Source organism: Pseudopodoces humilis, chromosome 6, assembly GCF_049639895.1.
Source record: "Pseudopodoces humilis isolate 2021_Gansu_Grassland_sample_001 chromosome 6, ASM4963989v1, whole genome shotgun sequence".
Classification (NCBI taxonomy): domain Eukaryota; kingdom Metazoa; phylum Chordata; class Aves; order Passeriformes; family Paridae; genus Pseudopodoces; species Pseudopodoces humilis.
In genome coordinates, this window is record NC_142205.1 from 35306660 (window position 1) to 35323999 (window position 17340).

A 17340-nucleotide genomic window follows, 5' to 3' on the forward strand; every position below is an offset into this window, starting at 1 on the left:
CAGAATTAAAATAAAAGGCTCTTTAAGCTGGGTGATAAAGCTGCATTTTGCTTTTCCTTCTTTCCCAAAAATATTTATAAAAATGATGAAAGACTAACAGGAGGTCTGGAGTAGCTGTGCTACTATAAGAAGGCGGGACTGTTCCCAGCAATCCTGCATGGCAAAGTCAGGGCAGATTTCACTCTGTCCTTGTGCCCCCACCAGAATTAATTCTACAAGAGGCAAAGAAGGAGGGAAGAGTGAAAAGTGCAGGAGATACCTCTCACTGAGTACAAGAATCTTTCCTGAAGCCCTGCTGCATGTGTTGCAAGTTCAGGTTGAAGCTCCTGGCTTGGCAAGCACCAAGCTCTAGTTCCCCATGAGGCTCTGTAGGTGCTCAAATTCTAACACATAGAGAATAAAAATACAAATTTCAAAATCCTTCAGTGCATTTTAAAGCTGAAAACAGACAGTCAACAGTCTCCCCATCCCATACCTATTCTTCCCATCACAAGTATTCTTAAATTCCTTTCTTTCAAGAAAAAAAATGAGCTCCTTGACCTTCCTCTAATAACACACTTGAGGCTTTCTGCCCTGCTCCTGCTGTTGCTACCCAGCCTAAGCAAATTATTCCAAGCTAAATTACAGCCAGGAAGTTCATTATTAGTCTGCATTCCTCTTTCTCAGTTTTTTTTCTATCTCTGTAACTTTTAAGGTATTTTTTCAGAAAACTATTAAATTGCCCTATTTATTATTTATTTAATTAAGAATAATTTCCCTATGAAACACAGTCTATTTCTCTTACATAAATGTCACTTCCTTTCATTGTGTGCTACTGGCACCACAGGCTCATACCCTACCAGAACCACTCAAAGTTTTGAAATAGAATCTTAGGGGAAAAACAAAAAAGACAGTGATTACAAAATTCTCGGCTAGCCTTAAGTGGAGAAACAAACGCGTTTTGTTTAAACACTCTATAAAGTGTTTATGAAGTATTGATTATTTTTTTTTACCTAATAAAGATATTGTTCTAATGAAAACTATATATATACACATATATTTTTTACAGATTGTCTATGAATTAACTCTGAATGCATTTCCATTTTCCAAAATGAAAGGTACAATAAGAGAGATCTCCTCTCACCCAAAAAAACCTTTATCAATATAAGCACAAAAAAGTCTGCAACAACTATTATTCTGACTTTTGGATAGCCCTCAGAGAAAAAAAAATGTCAACAATAGAAGCATATGGATAAATTAAGTTCCCCTACCAGAATAATATTATCTGGAAAGAATGGATTAGGTATTCCAGCCTATGTAAATTAGGTTACTGAAAATATATCTATTAAATTTCATTTATGTAAGAAATGGTTAAAAGCAAATCAAATTACTTTTTTATGAAAGGCATACAGAAATATATATGTTAAGGTCATCTATTAGATCTAGGCATGGTGCTTGAAGCCTTCTTCATGACCATACCTGAGAGCATTTAACACCAGCTGTGACTGAGGGCAAATGCTGAGTGTCTTGTCATTTCAAAATGAAGAACACTGAGTCACAATGTCATTCTTCAATCATTTCAACTACAGATGTTTTTTATTTCAATAACTTAAGGAAAGAAAAGTACCCTCGCTTTTCAAGGTAGAGTATGCCGTTTTCTGCAGTATCTGCAATCTCCCAGAAATAAAGTCTTAAACCATTGGAGGTTTTAATCATCTTACATATTTGAACTTTTTAATATAAAATTAAGCTGTGATGATGAAGTAGCTTCCTGGTGGAGTCTGCCTCTTCCAGCTGTGACAGAATTATAATGATGTCTTAAATTTCCTTCATATACTCCATGCATTGTCAAAAGAAATTTTCCTCAGTCTCCTGCTTTTAGGGAAAAGAAAACAGAACTTTTACAGTTATTTTCATGTCAACACCTTTTATTATGTTCCTTCATATGCAAAAGCAAAGAAGCAATTTCACAGCAGGAACACAAATACTGGTGAGCTGTTTTCTAGTCTTTTTCAGGATGACTCCCTCGTTTTCATGTCTGTGGCTAAAATTCAGTTGTAATAACTTCCTTTTTAAATGACGAATCAAGCAGATTACATGACCCACTGTTCAAGCACATGAATAAATCAGATGATGTCAGATCTCATGTTACAACACTTGCTCCTATCTCCATCACTCTAACCCCAAGAGGACTATATGCTAACTGTAAAAGATTTGTAATTGCAAATGCTGTAACCTTTAGTCAGTTTTCATGTTGGTTTTAATATTACATTCCAGTAATAACTACAGTTCCTGTGATCTGTTCTGTATAAAAACACTTGCCTGTCTAAGAACTATTCTGTACTACAGCATGTAATACCAGACTTGGCACTTGTAACACATCATGTGTCCTTCCCCAGCAGCCCTCCAGCTGGCTGGCCCACAAGTGGGTTTGATGCCCTCATAAAAAATAATGAAACTATGTTTTACTCTTCCTTGACTTCTCTGAATCAATGCAATGGGTAATATTTTACCTATTAAAAATATTAATCTACAGCAATGCATGGGTAATATTTTATTTCCATTTGCACATGTAGTCACAGAAAAGGGACAGGACTTTATTTAAATTGTATTTTTGGTCTTTTGTCTTTTGAAATTTTTGGATTATTTCCAATTTAATTCAGATATCTGCTTGCAGGAACTATTTAGGAATTTATCCAAGGTACCTTCCATAGGGAAAGGAGGCTGTGCACTGACACTCATTTGTTGTGTCTACATTTTCACAGTGGTCCCTAGTTTGGATTTCTCTGGGGTCACATGTCACACCTGTGACTGGGAACATAACCAAACTTTTATCTGGATTCCCTTTATTTTTGGAGAGCGATACAGAGTGAAGCTTTGAATATAAAGCCTGTACCTATAAACTATGCTCTGAAACTGCCTGTTTCTCTTCACCAGTGAAAAAGTTGATTAACACACATATATACAACGCAGACAAAAAAAGGGTTGAAGCTGAACCCCATAGCACAATCCCTATGTAGGCCCTCTAAACATCAGTGGTAGTACAATAATGGTAAATTATTGCTATTTTTATAGAAGTATAAGAGTACACCAAAGTGTGAAGTTTTTACACAATTTTGCCATCCTCTTTTGGTTAAAAAACACCAAGTAAATGAGATTGGCCAAATGCTGTGGTTTATGGGTATTACAAGTCTAAACAAAAAAAATCCCCATTATTATCATAAACTGATATATATCAGCTTTTACTGCTGCAGAAAGAAGGGGAAAAAAAAAGGATTTACACTGAAAATATCCAAAACTTTACTTTTTCCATAACCAAAATTAACCTAAATTATTTTGCAGCTGTTACTGTAGCAGGACATGGCACACTTCAAACAACAAGTCCAGCGCTGGCTGATTACATTTCCTTGATGAAAATAAAAAAAATAAAAGAAGTAAAGAGCAGAAGCATGTAGAGGGAAGCAAGGTCAGCTCCTTCTCATCAGACAATCTCAGCAGCCAGCGGGGATCTGTGGAGGACAAAGGTAGCAGAGCCCTTCAGGAGGCACCAGAACTCTCCACTGCCTGTGACTCAGCAGCACAGGTTGGTCCACAGAAAAGTTTTTTTCCTTTGCAAAGCAAGTGGAACGGGAATTCCTGCAGAGTGCTGGGAACAGGGAAACAAAGTATAAGGGATAAGGTGCTAAAATAAAGAGCCCATGCTAAACTTCATACACATTAAAATTTATTAATTATATCCTTCTTGGTCAGTTAACCACTGGGTAGTGTCTCCCAGCAGGATATAAAGCCTTTATGAGTAAACAACACTGTAGGAGAGACTACAGGATGGAGTTACATCAACACTGGCATGACTAATTAAGGACTTAGCTGTAGAAGTTTTTTCACTGTGTCATCCATATTTCATCCACTTAACTACTTAATATCTGCTAGACTTACTACAGTTCCTTTATCTAATTAAAAAAAAAACCTGCTGATTTTAAATCTCTACTAATATGTTTAAACATCTGAGCTTTTCTAATCAGTTTTTGTTTTCTTGATAGAACATATTTGTTGTCTCTGATATTTGTCTTCTAAATTTAGTGTTCTAATTTAGTGTTTCAAGCAATGTTGTGGGACTGTACAGACTGGCATTATTCTTTCTGGGGAAAAACAATACCAAAAAACCAAGCACACATAATTACACCAAAATAATCTTTTACATTAAGGAAAAATATTACTTTTCCTCTTGATTGTTAAAATGGAAGATTTTGCATTGGAAAGCAAAATCAGGTTCTATTTTGAGGAAACAGGTTGACTTTTTCAGTTCATAAATGACTTAGCCTTACTGCTAGTTTTTCCTTTCACTTCATCAGAAAATAGCTATAAAATATAGTATAAATATGATAATTTAATCCTTGACTATGTGGAACAGTCAAAACTGGATCATGTTCAAAATAACAACAGAATATACTAAGTATAGTATTTGATTGGTAAGATCAGCATGTTTGAAAAGATGAAAATGTGTTACAGATGAATGCCTTTACCACCTGGGTTTCCAGAAACTTAAAAAGTGCAGCATCACTCCCATAGGAAACTTCCACATTATTTTGTGAGCTCCCTCCTCACTGAGCTCTCACATGAAGGTCAAATCTACAACTATAAGGGGATGAAAAATGTTTTATAGAGGTTGAGATTACAAGCAGTGTGTCCTCGAGGATGACCTGATTTGAGTGAATAATCCTTGGGATGTTGAGATATACTGATAAAGAGGCAGATATTTTTAAGGCTGATTTTTAATCCCTCCACCATCCTTTTTCTAAATGCTGAAGTTTCATTGATTTCTGAATTCCCTTTTGCTTAATTTGTAAGATGAGGTATAAAAACGATTTATCAAATTCAAAAATTTTTCAATTCATCCATTTCTAATTTTCAGGCCAAAAGAAGTTTAACTAGTCAAAGAAATCCTTTTTTTTGTTGTTGTTTTTATTTGTTTGTGTGTGTATATATGAAGAGGGTTTTGAGTTGGGGAGGGAGAAGGGGGAACCTGGTTCAGAGTTTTTTGGTATAAGGACTGAATTTAAGAATAAGATGGGAAGATTTTCAAACTTTAGGAGGATTTCATGGAAAAAAAAAAATCAAGAAGCTTACAGTAACATGAGGAAAACACTATGCCAGTTTCTGTATGTTCATGTGATCTTCAAGAAAAGTATTTGTATAAAAACAAATAAAAAGTACACCTTGAAAAACAGACATTAAGTTTAAAAATTAAAATAAGTAAAAGGAATGTACAATAAAGAGAAACCTAAGATAGTCCATAAAAGAAATATTTCTGTTTGGAATTGAAATAACATGTTGCTTTACAAGCTGAAAATGCTCATAACATTATGTAGACCAGAGATACATTAAAGCACTCTAAAAACACATGGCTTTGAAAGCCAGTAGAGGTCACATCTGTGAAATTATGTTAACTCTGTAAAGAGAAAGACAGGTTTTAAAATAAAAATTATTTCCCCTTCTTAATTCAGCTCTAAGTGTATTATACAACCAACAATTGCTATGTATTCTCCAAAAGTTATTTTTGTGTGTTGAATACAAATTGCCCTGTTTTCAGTGTCTTTTTTTGGGTTTTTTTTTTTTTTTTGAGGGAGAAGGGAGGAGGAGAAAAGGGAGATTATTCTTGGTTTCTTCTATCAGTTCTGTCTGGAGAATTTTTTTTATTTTTTTTCCAATGCTCTCATTGACATAACACATTATGAAGCATTGTGCTGTGAAGTGTAACATCAGCTTGTATCAGTCACACTGCATTACTTTACATGCCCAGCCTAATGTGTCACTGCACAGCAACAGCAGAACCACCCTACACAGCTGAAAGCAGCAGCAGCAGCTTGTAGATGAAAATATTGTACAATAATTTCTGTGCCCAGATATACTGCTGTTACAAACATGTTTCCAAATCTGGGGGGTAGCACCACTCACACTTCCTTAGCACAGCAGGAGGTTACCTGAAATACAAATCCATAAAAGAATAGACCATCTCAAAAGGAAACATCTCTTGTGGGTATTTTAGAACTATCTACATATTGTAAAGCAGATCTTTTCCATTCATACAATCCTCTGTCAGTCAAATATATTGGAGTAAAAGATTCTGCTATCACAGATAAGTCTCCACTTTGCTTTGAAAACATTATTTCCATGTAAAAGGAATTGTGCCTTTTCTGTATATCTGTAGATATAAGGAGACTATTTTTGGATGGACTAACACTCTCTTCTGCTCCTTCTGTCCTCAAGAGCTGAAACAGCTTTTATTTTTAGTTACATTTTTACATCCTGACTCTAGAGAAGAGGATTTCATTTAACCCTTTGGTGGTTACATGTTACTCATGAGGAGTAATAACTGTCTAGTCAAACAAGTTTCAGTATTTTACCTATGTCAAGTTCATAAGCAATACTCTACTTTTGAATATCAATACAAGAGATAACAAAATAAGTTTTTAAAACAAAGGTAAATTATTATCTTTTCGTTTAGGTCTGTGATGCTCTGATTTGAAGCTGGGTTACTGATTGAAACATTTAGTGTTAAACTAAATTGACCTAAGCAATGAAATTCTGTACCTAAAAATCAGACATTTGGGTGTGGGATAATTTTTCAAAATGTCAATTATGTCCTTCATTTAGAAAAAGAGTTATCAATTTTGAAGGCTTGAGTTTCATCATGTGAGATCTAAACATTGTTTTCTATAACATTTCTCAATAGTCTAATTAAAGAATTGAGTCATACAGGGCTTTGTTTTGTTTCTCTTTTCTGTTCAAGTTATTGCATATATATTTGCATTCAGTAGTAGTTTTGTGTACTTTATTAATTTTAAATGGTAATGAAGATAAAATAAACATCTGTAGGCCCACTAAGTGTTTCTATGAATGAATGCCTTTTGTACCTTGAATAAAACCAGAATGATCTTAAAAGAAAGCAACAGGAGTTGAAAGTTGAACATGAGCTGAAGGACAGTAAGATCCCTTTTGCCAGCACAAATACACATTTATGGATTCATTCCTATCCATAACACATTTGAGCAGAAGTAAAATGGATGGAGCCTGAAGAATTTTTCCAGTAACTCAGAAATTTCAAAGCACATTTGTGTTTCGACAATTAACAACCGAGAAAATATTTTCCATTATTTCAGAGGGACCAAAAATACACCACACAACTAGTAAAAAATAGAAACACAGTCAGCCCTACACTACTACAGATCACAACAGACCTCTGACATAGTTTTCTGCCTACTGCCAAATTATGTGGACAGACAGGTCATGGCATACATACCCTTAGAAATAAAAAGAGGCAATAATCAAGTGTAACATGAGCACATGGCACCAAGAATCCAAACGTTAATTGCATTTATAATTCACACTGCTCAAGAAGCCACACTTGCAAGCCTCTAAGGAGAGAACACCACCTGAATTCACAAAAGGAGAAACTTGGTTTGGTTTTTATTGAACATTTAGTAGGAAGGTAAGAATTGCTTTTGTTTCAGGGAAAAACATAATTTGGTTTGGTTCAGAGTATTTCAAAAGCATCAAATGACAGTTTGAAGTTATTACTGATTTTGCCTGAAATTATTTCCTTCATAGAGAATAAAATAAAAAATGGCAATATAGGCATTTAAAAATTGAGGGTTTCTAAAATTTTGCTTTTTACACAAAAACTTTCATTGACTTTTATTGAGAAATACCTTTCTTTCTGCCTTTATTTGAATTAAAATAGGTTTCATTTTATCTTTTATGTGAAAAAATATTATGCCAAGTTCATCCTCATGAAACCTATATATTGAAACAGCAAACTGTAATAATGTAGTGATCTATGAATATATAAAAATGCATCAGTATGCACTGCAAACATATCCATCTATACAAAAAGAATGGATAAAATTAGGTAGTGAAAAATGCCAATAGAAGAGTGTTTAAGAATTTATAAAAAATTACATGTAGGATAATTTGCAAAGAAATTGCAAAAACCTGATGTTTTTATGGCTATATGATTTTATTTTACTGGAAATTAAAATAAATCTTTGTTTAAGTGAACATTTAAAATGTGTACCATTTTGAAGTATTTTGAACAGATAAAAAATTGTATTTTTCAAAACTAATTCCATAGAAACTTGTAGCTTACTGAGTAGCAGCTTTGCTTAACAGCAGTCTTAGGATGCAGTAGTTTAGCATCATTTACATGTATAAACATGCATGATCTTGAGCACTTGTGTTCTAGAGGCTGATTCTGAGATAATGGGTGATGCTATTGCTGAATATTCAGTCATTTTCCTTCCTTTTTTCATGGAGATAAAATTACATTTGCAGCAGCTGGAAATTTTACCTGGACAATTCTGTGATTAAAAAAAGAATCGAGGTTGTGGCTGGCTTGGAAACACAGACTGTAATTTCTTCAGGTACTTCAGCTGTTTCTTTCAAAGTCACTACTGTTCCTGTGTAATTAGGTATTTCTCTATGCACTAATTAGCAAAAGAGCTCACTGCTGTCGTCAGCCCAGCAGAGCTGCTGGCTTGGCTTCCAGATGAGTGGAAGAGATGTTAGGCTGTGTTATTTCACCGGGGCAGCCTTGGCATTGCTGCCACGCACTCCAGCATGTGATCATAACCAAAACCAAGTGTGTTTCTGTGTGCATGGCAACATCATCTCATACTTTGGGATAAAGATACTTTGCAGCTTTCATCAAACAATAAAAATAATTTTTAAAATCAACAAATTTTTTTTTGTCCATTTTGTTTGTAGTTAATTAGCTATGGATAATAGCCTGTCCTGGTGGGTAGAACACCTAGCGTTTTACTTTGTCAGTTGTTCCAGAACTTGAGATTAGTTCCTCCATAGAGGCAAAATGCCACAAATGAACTATTTTATTTGAGATTTTATTTGACCTCTTTGCTAATTAGTGCATATGAAAATGTCAGTTTACCCAGGGGCAGCAGTAACCCAACTAACAGTTGCTGAATTACCAGAAAATGTTTCTATATTTTTATTCCAGTAATTTGCAGTGAGTTGTGGTTTAGTATATTTTTTACTGCATTTTGATTCTTCCCTCGTTATTTCAGAATTAATTGCTTGCTTTATTAATTCCATCAATAGTTCACAAAGAAAGTTATTCCAAACAATGTGACAACTACTGTCATCACAAGGGACTGTGAAGATGGTCACTGAGAACAAGATGATTTTATTTCTTTCTTTTTCCTGCTGCACCCTGAAAATATGTTCTGTAGAAGACTGACAGCAATTCCCCACATAGAGAAAAATGAAATTTATAACAATTACATAATGGAGAGATAATTTAGATATATGTATAATTTAAATACCTAGAAAAAAAATATTGTGCTATAAGGACTTTCTCATTTATATTGCAACAACTTTGCTCAAAAAAGTGAGACTACTACACCATATTGCAGAATAAATAAAAGGGTGCTGCAGAACAGCCACAGGCAGGATGCTCCATTCTTTCTTACTGACATTGGTAGCATCTGTACTTGTAGCTGTTACTTTAGCAGAAACATGACATTCATGCAGTAAGGTGAAGAATGGAAAATAGTGTGATAACAACAACTATCGGGGCAGATTTTTTACAGGTGGTGATGGAACTCTGCAATGGCAAACAAGTGACTCTAGTCCTGCTGTAGTACTTTTGGTCAAGGCCCGTGAGTGATGCCAATAACAACCAACCCTCATCTCAGGGGAGAGAAATGCAGTGAAGTGTGATATGCAAAAGTAATTTTCAGTTATTTTCTATGAAAGATGGAGAGAAATCATTCTGAAAATAAAATAATAATTCAACATCATTAACATTTCATGACATAGCACACACCTCAGGGATATGTCTTTTTCAGATATTCTCACGTGCATGCATTCATTCATTCATTTTTTTCAATAGCATGGCAATTCTTTGTTGCTGTTTCCTTCCTCAAATCGTTAATATTGATGCTGTTCAATGTTCTGAGTCATCTTTAATTTTAACCTCACACATGAACACTAAATATTTTGCTATGAACTTCAAACTTGTTTTCTTGTGTCTGGGTTTTGGATTGTATTTGTTTTTTAAGTCACGTGCACAAAACTAATTTCTTTGACTATACCTCTGCATTCCAAAATCCAGTACTTACTGCTTCATCTCCTTCTGTTGCTTGAAAAATGGCAAACATTTTTCCCGCAATTACGACATTAATTATGTAATTTTTAAAAATGTGAATTTCAATGTGCTTAGGAAAAAATAAAGAAGAGTCAGAAAAGTGATGGGATGCACTATTCAGGATTTACATCAGGAAACAATAAACATTTGTTCAATTGTTATTCTGATTTTTTTCTTGATTAAATAGTCTAATTAAAAACCTACCTACTTCAGAGGAAAGATAACATTTGCTAATTGATTTGTTTTTCTCTTCCTTTCGATACACATTAATTCACATGGCACAGCGCTATTATTTTGCAGGATGCTTGAAATCTTTATTTTGAGATTCCCAACTAAATGTATTCTCTGGAAACTTTAAATTAAACATGAATCTTAGGAGAAAAGTATTGGCTCAGAATTTTGCAGAAATAAGGCTTACTGGTGACATTTCAATAAGTTACCTGCTTTTGTTCCAGGGCATGTACAAATACAGAATACAATTGCTTTTGACCTGAACATCTTTCAGTCAACAAAATTTGTTTTAAGAGAATGACTTGACCAAAATAATGCATGAAGTCAGGCATTGAGATAAGTACACTGAGTCTTCAGGTGACTCCTTTAATCCTATGAATTGCTCACCCACCTTTCCTGGTAAGAAAATGAAATAAACCTTTTTCAGATATCAGAAATCAGTTTATTGCATCCTCTGGGGATTTTTTTGTTTGGTTTCTTTTTTTTTTTGTTTTGGGGTTTGTTTGTCTGTTTATTTGGTTTTTGTTTGTTTGTGGTTTTTTTGTGTCCTTTGCACCTATCTAACCAGATTACTGAAGAAAGAAATATACCTCAATTACAGGTGTGATGTGCTCATAAGTCTGTTTTCTTTTTTTTTTTTTTATCCTCAAGGTGCTTTCTTAACAATTCCTAATTATATTACATGTGAGATTTAGCAATAGGGTGAACTATAGGACCTTTCTAAAGTCCTAAAGTACTTCTAAAATAAATATAAAAAGTTGGTCAAAGCACAGACTGAAGAAATTAAAAATTCCCAAAATATTCCTTTCCTTTGAACTTTGATATGCAACAGGCATGGAAAATAAAACCATGACAGCACATATCAAAGTGCATTCCTTTGACTGATGTGTATTAATTTCACATAGCCTGTTAAGTTGGGTTTTTTTCAGTTTTTCTATCAATAGGTGCAGCTCTATATATGAGTTCCAGCACTAAAAATACAATTTATAGCACATTTTTAATGTAAACAGTACCCATTACAAAACACAGGGAAGAAAGAATGCACAAGCAGCGTACAAGCAGCCCAGGGCCATCAGCAGAGCACACACTTAACCAGTGTTTGCAAGGTTTAATGCCCTGTCCAAGAATAATGCACCAATGTCAGCTGTAACAGTGGTAAAACAAATGACAAAGAATAACAGAGAGAAAATGTTTAAGATTGCTACATGACTAGATTTCTAACACAGATGGCAGTACCTTAGTATCTGTTATGAAATATACAGATGCACTGTCAAGGATAAATTAAATAGCTAACAACTCTGTCACAGCACACCTCCCAAATATGAGGTTTTTATTTAAAATAAGACCATGACTATTGCTCTCAAGAAAAGGCAATGGACTATTAATTCTCCATGTGATGTAACTTCACATTATCCTGACATAAATGTAAATTTATTGATTTACACCTAAATAAAAAATGAATTTTTTTCTCAACAAAGAGTAATTTTACATCAGACTGCCAACAGAACTGAAAACAGTAAGGGAGTTTTAGATACCTATTTTGAGTTTCTGAGTAACAAGAATTCACCTAGTAGCTCTTGCATCAAGTGCAAAATTGTTGTTAAAATAAAGCAAATACTTAAAACCTGATTATGACTGAAGCAGCCATAGCTCCATGTCTTCAGAGGGATGCAGCCAGGGGCCATGGCACAGTCCTGTCCAGTCCCTCGTCCAGCACTCAGCCAGAGATCAGACAATGTGCTGCAAAGATTGGCCTGACCCACATCCTGCTGTGGGCTTTCTGTGAGGCTCCTACAGCCAAGGTAAAATCAGGCTCCCTTTTTCCCCAGGTAGCCAAGGGCTGGGCCACACATGAGCTCCTGGCACCAGACCTGGCTTCCAGACCAGTGTGGTGACTCAAGATGCAGTGGGGCTGGTGGCACAGCTGGGCTAGCAGAGGTGTCTCCTCTGTGTCAGTGACACACAGCTGGGACAGCCTTGATGTGGGCTGGGAGAGCCCCAGACAGGGGATGGCGGCTGCCCCATGGCAGCAGGGGTGGCTGCTCTGTCCTCTGCTGCTCTGGGACACACATGTAGCCAAACAGGGTCCTGACCAGACCACTGCACACACCTGTCCCCTCCTTCCTCTGTCACTCACCTGGAAGTGTTGCAACTTTCTTCAAGGACATTGGCTTAGTTATAAGCAAACACACAGAGCCATCGTGGTCCTACAGGCAGCTGGAAGATCCCCATATCTTTGGACAAAGGGAGATCCAAACCATCCCTTATCTCTGTATGAAATCTCAAAAGAAAGTTTGATATTCTTTTATTTTTTTTTTAAGTTCAGCTCAAAGCTGAACATGAAAAGCTAAGCACTGATTTCATTAACTTCAGTGATAAATGAACAACAATAGCAAAAAAAAATGCAGGCAGAAATTGGTAATTTTTATATAGTTTCAGCACACTTGTCTTGAATATGTGACCTGAGAGCTTGTGATGATTCCCTTGCAAATTGTTCATAAATGTGCCCTGGAAAACATCTGTAACCCTTCCTGTGTGCCTGACTGACTCCTGAAAAGACACTGACAGATTTGAGAATACTCTTTTATTCTCCTTAACTTCTTATTCTTTATCTCTGGAGTCTGCAGTTAATGCCAAGAGTGGAACTCATGAAGGTTGTGGGTTCTCTCAGAAATGAGACAGATAACAGTCATCAGAGACTTGTTAAATATACTAATATTTGTTAATTAACAGTTTCTGTATTCTGAGTCATTGCAATGACATAAACAAATTGTAGTATGAATAGATTAGGAAAATTAAGAAATTTGCCTAACATTGGGAAAAACATCTTGAAAGGGAAACAAATATTGTTTCTACTGTCATAAGTGTATGGAGAAACTTATTCAGGTGTACATATGAATGGACTTCTGGGAAGGAAAAATAAAGATACATTTGCAAATGCAATCAGTCAGTTGTGATGAAATTATATTTCTCTTTTACTTCCCATTAAGTACAGACAAGTTTAATTTGATAACTAACAACACCAGGCATAATTGTAACTGCGATGATAACCTTACGTTTTATCCTCTAGCATATGTTATTTTCTTGCTTCATACCACAATTGTGACTTATCATGCATTGTGTCATCTGGAAAGTGGTTCCAGGCACTTACTCTAATGAAATGATTTAATTTTTAAGCAGTGCTTCCATTATGTCAACCTTCTGTAATATGAGATAATTACCTTTGTGCAGGTCCACATTCTACAGGGAGAAAGCAAAATGCTTATTAAAGGGTGACAATTATATGATATCTTCAACATAATGTTTCCACAGATGAATGTCAATAAAAAATTTACTCTGACCCAGATGAGAAGTAAAAAGCACGGAGGTACAAGTCGGAGTAACTGCAGAATAAAACCAGGAAAATAATTTCTTACCCAAGAGTACCGGTTCCATTGTAGCAGATTTCCATTGCAGCATTCAAGAAAAAGTGGAATCTGTGTACTCAGGTAAACTGCAAAGTCACATGTTTCAGGAAGTTTTAGTCATGGCATTAGCAAGCTCAAATTCTTAATTGTGTTCTAGCAATGCACAGGAATATTTAATGTAGCCACAGGTAGGCAGCTTCTCTCACATCCTTAGCCTGACTTAGTGCCTACTGGCTGTGTCTAACGTATCAGAAAATTGTGCATCTGAATAATGCATTTTCTTATGCCATTTCACTATGATTATCAAAGGTCAATTCAAAGTGCACTAAACTATTAGCAAATATTTTTATGATAGCTTATTTTTTAATACTCATTATCTGATTACTTATTTTTACAGAGTATGAAAATTTAAAGCTCCAGCTGGGATCATTTAAGTTAATTTAAACCTGAATAATTACAGCACAAACCAGTTAGTTTTCTAGGGCACTTGGAAAAGCAAAAAGCACTCCAAATCAGGCCATTTAGGGTATTATCTTATTGGAAAAAGTTTAAACATATCATAATGAAAATCACAACCCTTTAAAGATTTTATTATTAATATGCAACACTTTTCTACTTTACACTTTTCACTGAACCTGTGAATTTAGGAGCACCTTTTTTCTCTTACAAGAAACTAAACCCTCCAAACCAAACCTCTTGTAGAAATGCACTAAATTGAGTCACTAAATTTCTGCGGTATATCACAGAAAAATAATAGTTTACAAAATGTTTTATTAGAAACCCTTTTTGAGTGATTATTGCAGTATGTTTGCATTTCAGCACGATTCCTCTTTACACATTTTCAGCCAGTGAAAGAAATCTGCTCTCCTTCACTTTTAACTTTGTCTGTTTCATGACATAAGTGCCAGCAGCTAGCATTCCCAGGTTCTAAATCTATCTTCACTTTTATTTTCAGTTATTTTTCACAGAGCAACAAACAAAGTGTTTTCACAACACTTTGTAAGTGTGTTTAGGGGTTTCAGCATGTTAAGTAGTTTCAGTGAGATATTCTCAGTTCTTATGAGTAACAGAAGGAAAACCAGACTGACCACAGTATTGCAATAGACAAGTTTCCATGTGTATTTAACCATTAGTACAATGCAGCAGAGTCTCTGCCCATACCTGTAGTCTGCACTCTTTTCCCAGACTTGGAAAGATTGATCTTTGGTACCCTGCTGAGGGCAATGGAGATGACTGAGGGGCTGGAGCATCTCTCTCATGAGGAGAGGCTGCGGGAGCTGGGCCTGTTCAGCCTTGAGAAGGGACAACTGAGAGGGGACGTCACCAATGTCTGTCAGTATCTGAAGGGAGAGTGCCAAGAGGATGGAGCCAGGCTCTGCTCAGTGGTGCCAAGCAATAGGACAAGAGGCAATGGGCAGAAGATGATGCACAGGAAGTTCCACCTGAACTTGAGGAAGAACATTTCTATCATGTAAGTGACCAAGCACCAGAACAGACTGTCCAGGGAGGTTGTGGAGTCTCCCTCGCTGGAGTTGCTCAAGAGCAGTCTGGACACAGCCCTGTGCCGTGTGCTCTGGGATGATTTTACCTGATCAGGGAGGCTGGAGCAGATGACCCACGGTGGTCCCTGCCAGCATTACCCTGTCTGTGATTCTTTGATTACAAGAGCACACAACTGGGAGTGATGGCAGCTCACTACAGCTCTCTGCATTGTCTTCTCAAGGAGAAAGTTATTGGTGACCTGACCACCAGGACAGTCATCAGAAGAGTGAACATGACACCATTCTTATAGAGGTATATATTAATAAGTTTCTCACTAAAAATTTACACTTGTATTGCTATTGAGTTCTGTTTTGTGTTAATTAGATAATTTGGACACTGAATATCAGCACTTGGACAAACCACAATAAATTTTTGCTCTCTTTTAATTAACTTTTAAGGATTTTAATTAGACTAACAACATTATTTGACTTTCTGCATGAGATGCAATCCCACAATAATCTGTTAAGTACAAAGGAAAAAAATTTGTAAAAATTATCTTAAAAAAATTATCTGTAAACTTTTTTTAAAAAAAATAAATCCTCACATCAGTTAACACAGCAGAGTAAGCTTTTGCTTTGTTTTCCAGAGGGGTGGCTATGATACTTAATAGAGAAATGTTGTTTCATGCATAGTTGCTTTCATTAAGAATCAAGGTTTAACTTATGACTATTACTTAGTTAAAATACATTTTTTAAATCAGTCGGTTGCACCTCATGATTATGACAGTCTTAGAACTTATTATAAATTGTGGTTTTATGTACCTGAGAAGGAAAGAACTTTTTTTCTGTATCATACATGGTGGGCAAGGCAGAAACAGTGATTAAACTTAGAATTGTTCTGGTCCATTGCCTTAATCACAAGATCATTTTTCAATGTTCCACTCTGGATAATAAAGATATAATATGGATTTTTCAAGCTTCATTTCTAATGACTTGTCTGTAGCCAGGGTGCAATTTGATTTTGTGTCTTGTGCAACATTCTATGTTTCAATTTGTTTTGAAGTTAATGGATCTTTTGCATGCAGTGAGAATTATTTTTTTTTTAAGTGGTATAGATTATTCAGAATCTCATCTGCAGTGATTAGACATATTCAGTTGTTCACATTGTACTTTCTTCTTCTTTGATTTGGTGAGTACTCATGATCAAAATATTTCCAATCTTCTTTTTCAAGTTCAAAATTGACTGAATAGTGAACAAAAGCATTAGGTAAAAACCAAATCTGATGAACATTTTTGACAATGAATTGATTAGATGAAATACTTGTAGAAAGTGGATCACCAATTTTGCTTGAAATACTTTCAAGTATTCACATGTGCATAATATTCAAGTTTTAAGGATGTAATATCCTCCTAGGTCTTTACCTTTAAAAATCAGCTGTGTGAAGTAGTTAAATCAGTGTGCAATAATGCAAACACACAGTGCCAAAGCCATCCAGTGAAGAGCCTGTAGTTAGACATTGTGGAAGGCTGCAAGTATGAACAGAATTCTTTCCCAAGTGCCACAGACATTTCATGCACTCAGCAGTGATCCCTCTCAGGTGGCAGGAGAAGTGTAATTATTGTCAGCAAGTGGCACAGCTGAAATCTTTCTGACTAATTATATCAGATTTCAAAATTCCCTTTCACATCACAAATTAGAAGAAATTCACATTCTCTGAATATAATATGAAAAAAAAAACCCAAAAACTCTACATCAGAGCTGCTTTCAGATTCTCACCTGTCTTATCAGCTCTAGAGGTCTGACATGACCTATCAGTCAAAATCTTCAGACTACTTGAGACATGATTCAAGTAATATTTAAAAAGAAACCAAAACCACATCAATACAGAAATCTATAGGCACCATTAGTCTTCAAACTGTGAAAGTCTGAAGATTAGCTTTCTAAAAAAACATTCTCTGTAGAATATACTAATTACTGTAAAAGTACATAATTGCAAAATGGTTACTATATATAAAAAAATAAAATGCCTCTATCAATAACAGATGTCTTAAAGTGCAGATAAATGTATGTATTTATAAA

The 17340-nt window shown here is 35.3% G+C and overlaps 1 long non-coding RNA gene across 1 annotated transcript in view; it reads right to left on the reverse strand.

Annotated features, from left to right (window-relative positions):
• Positions 1 to 1886: 1886 nt before the first annotated feature.
• The window catches only part of LOC148184144 (uncharacterized), a 57511-nt gene continuing 42057 nt past the window's right edge, over positions 1887 to 17340 (reverse strand). Inside the window, exons 2-3 of the long non-coding RNA XR_015772727.1 lie at positions 13789 to 13865; positions 1887 to 3625 (exon numbers count right to left, since the gene is read on the reverse strand). This is a non-coding gene — a long non-coding RNA (uncharacterized LOC148184144). The remainder of the gene's footprint in view (positions 3626 to 13788; positions 13866 to 17340) is intronic.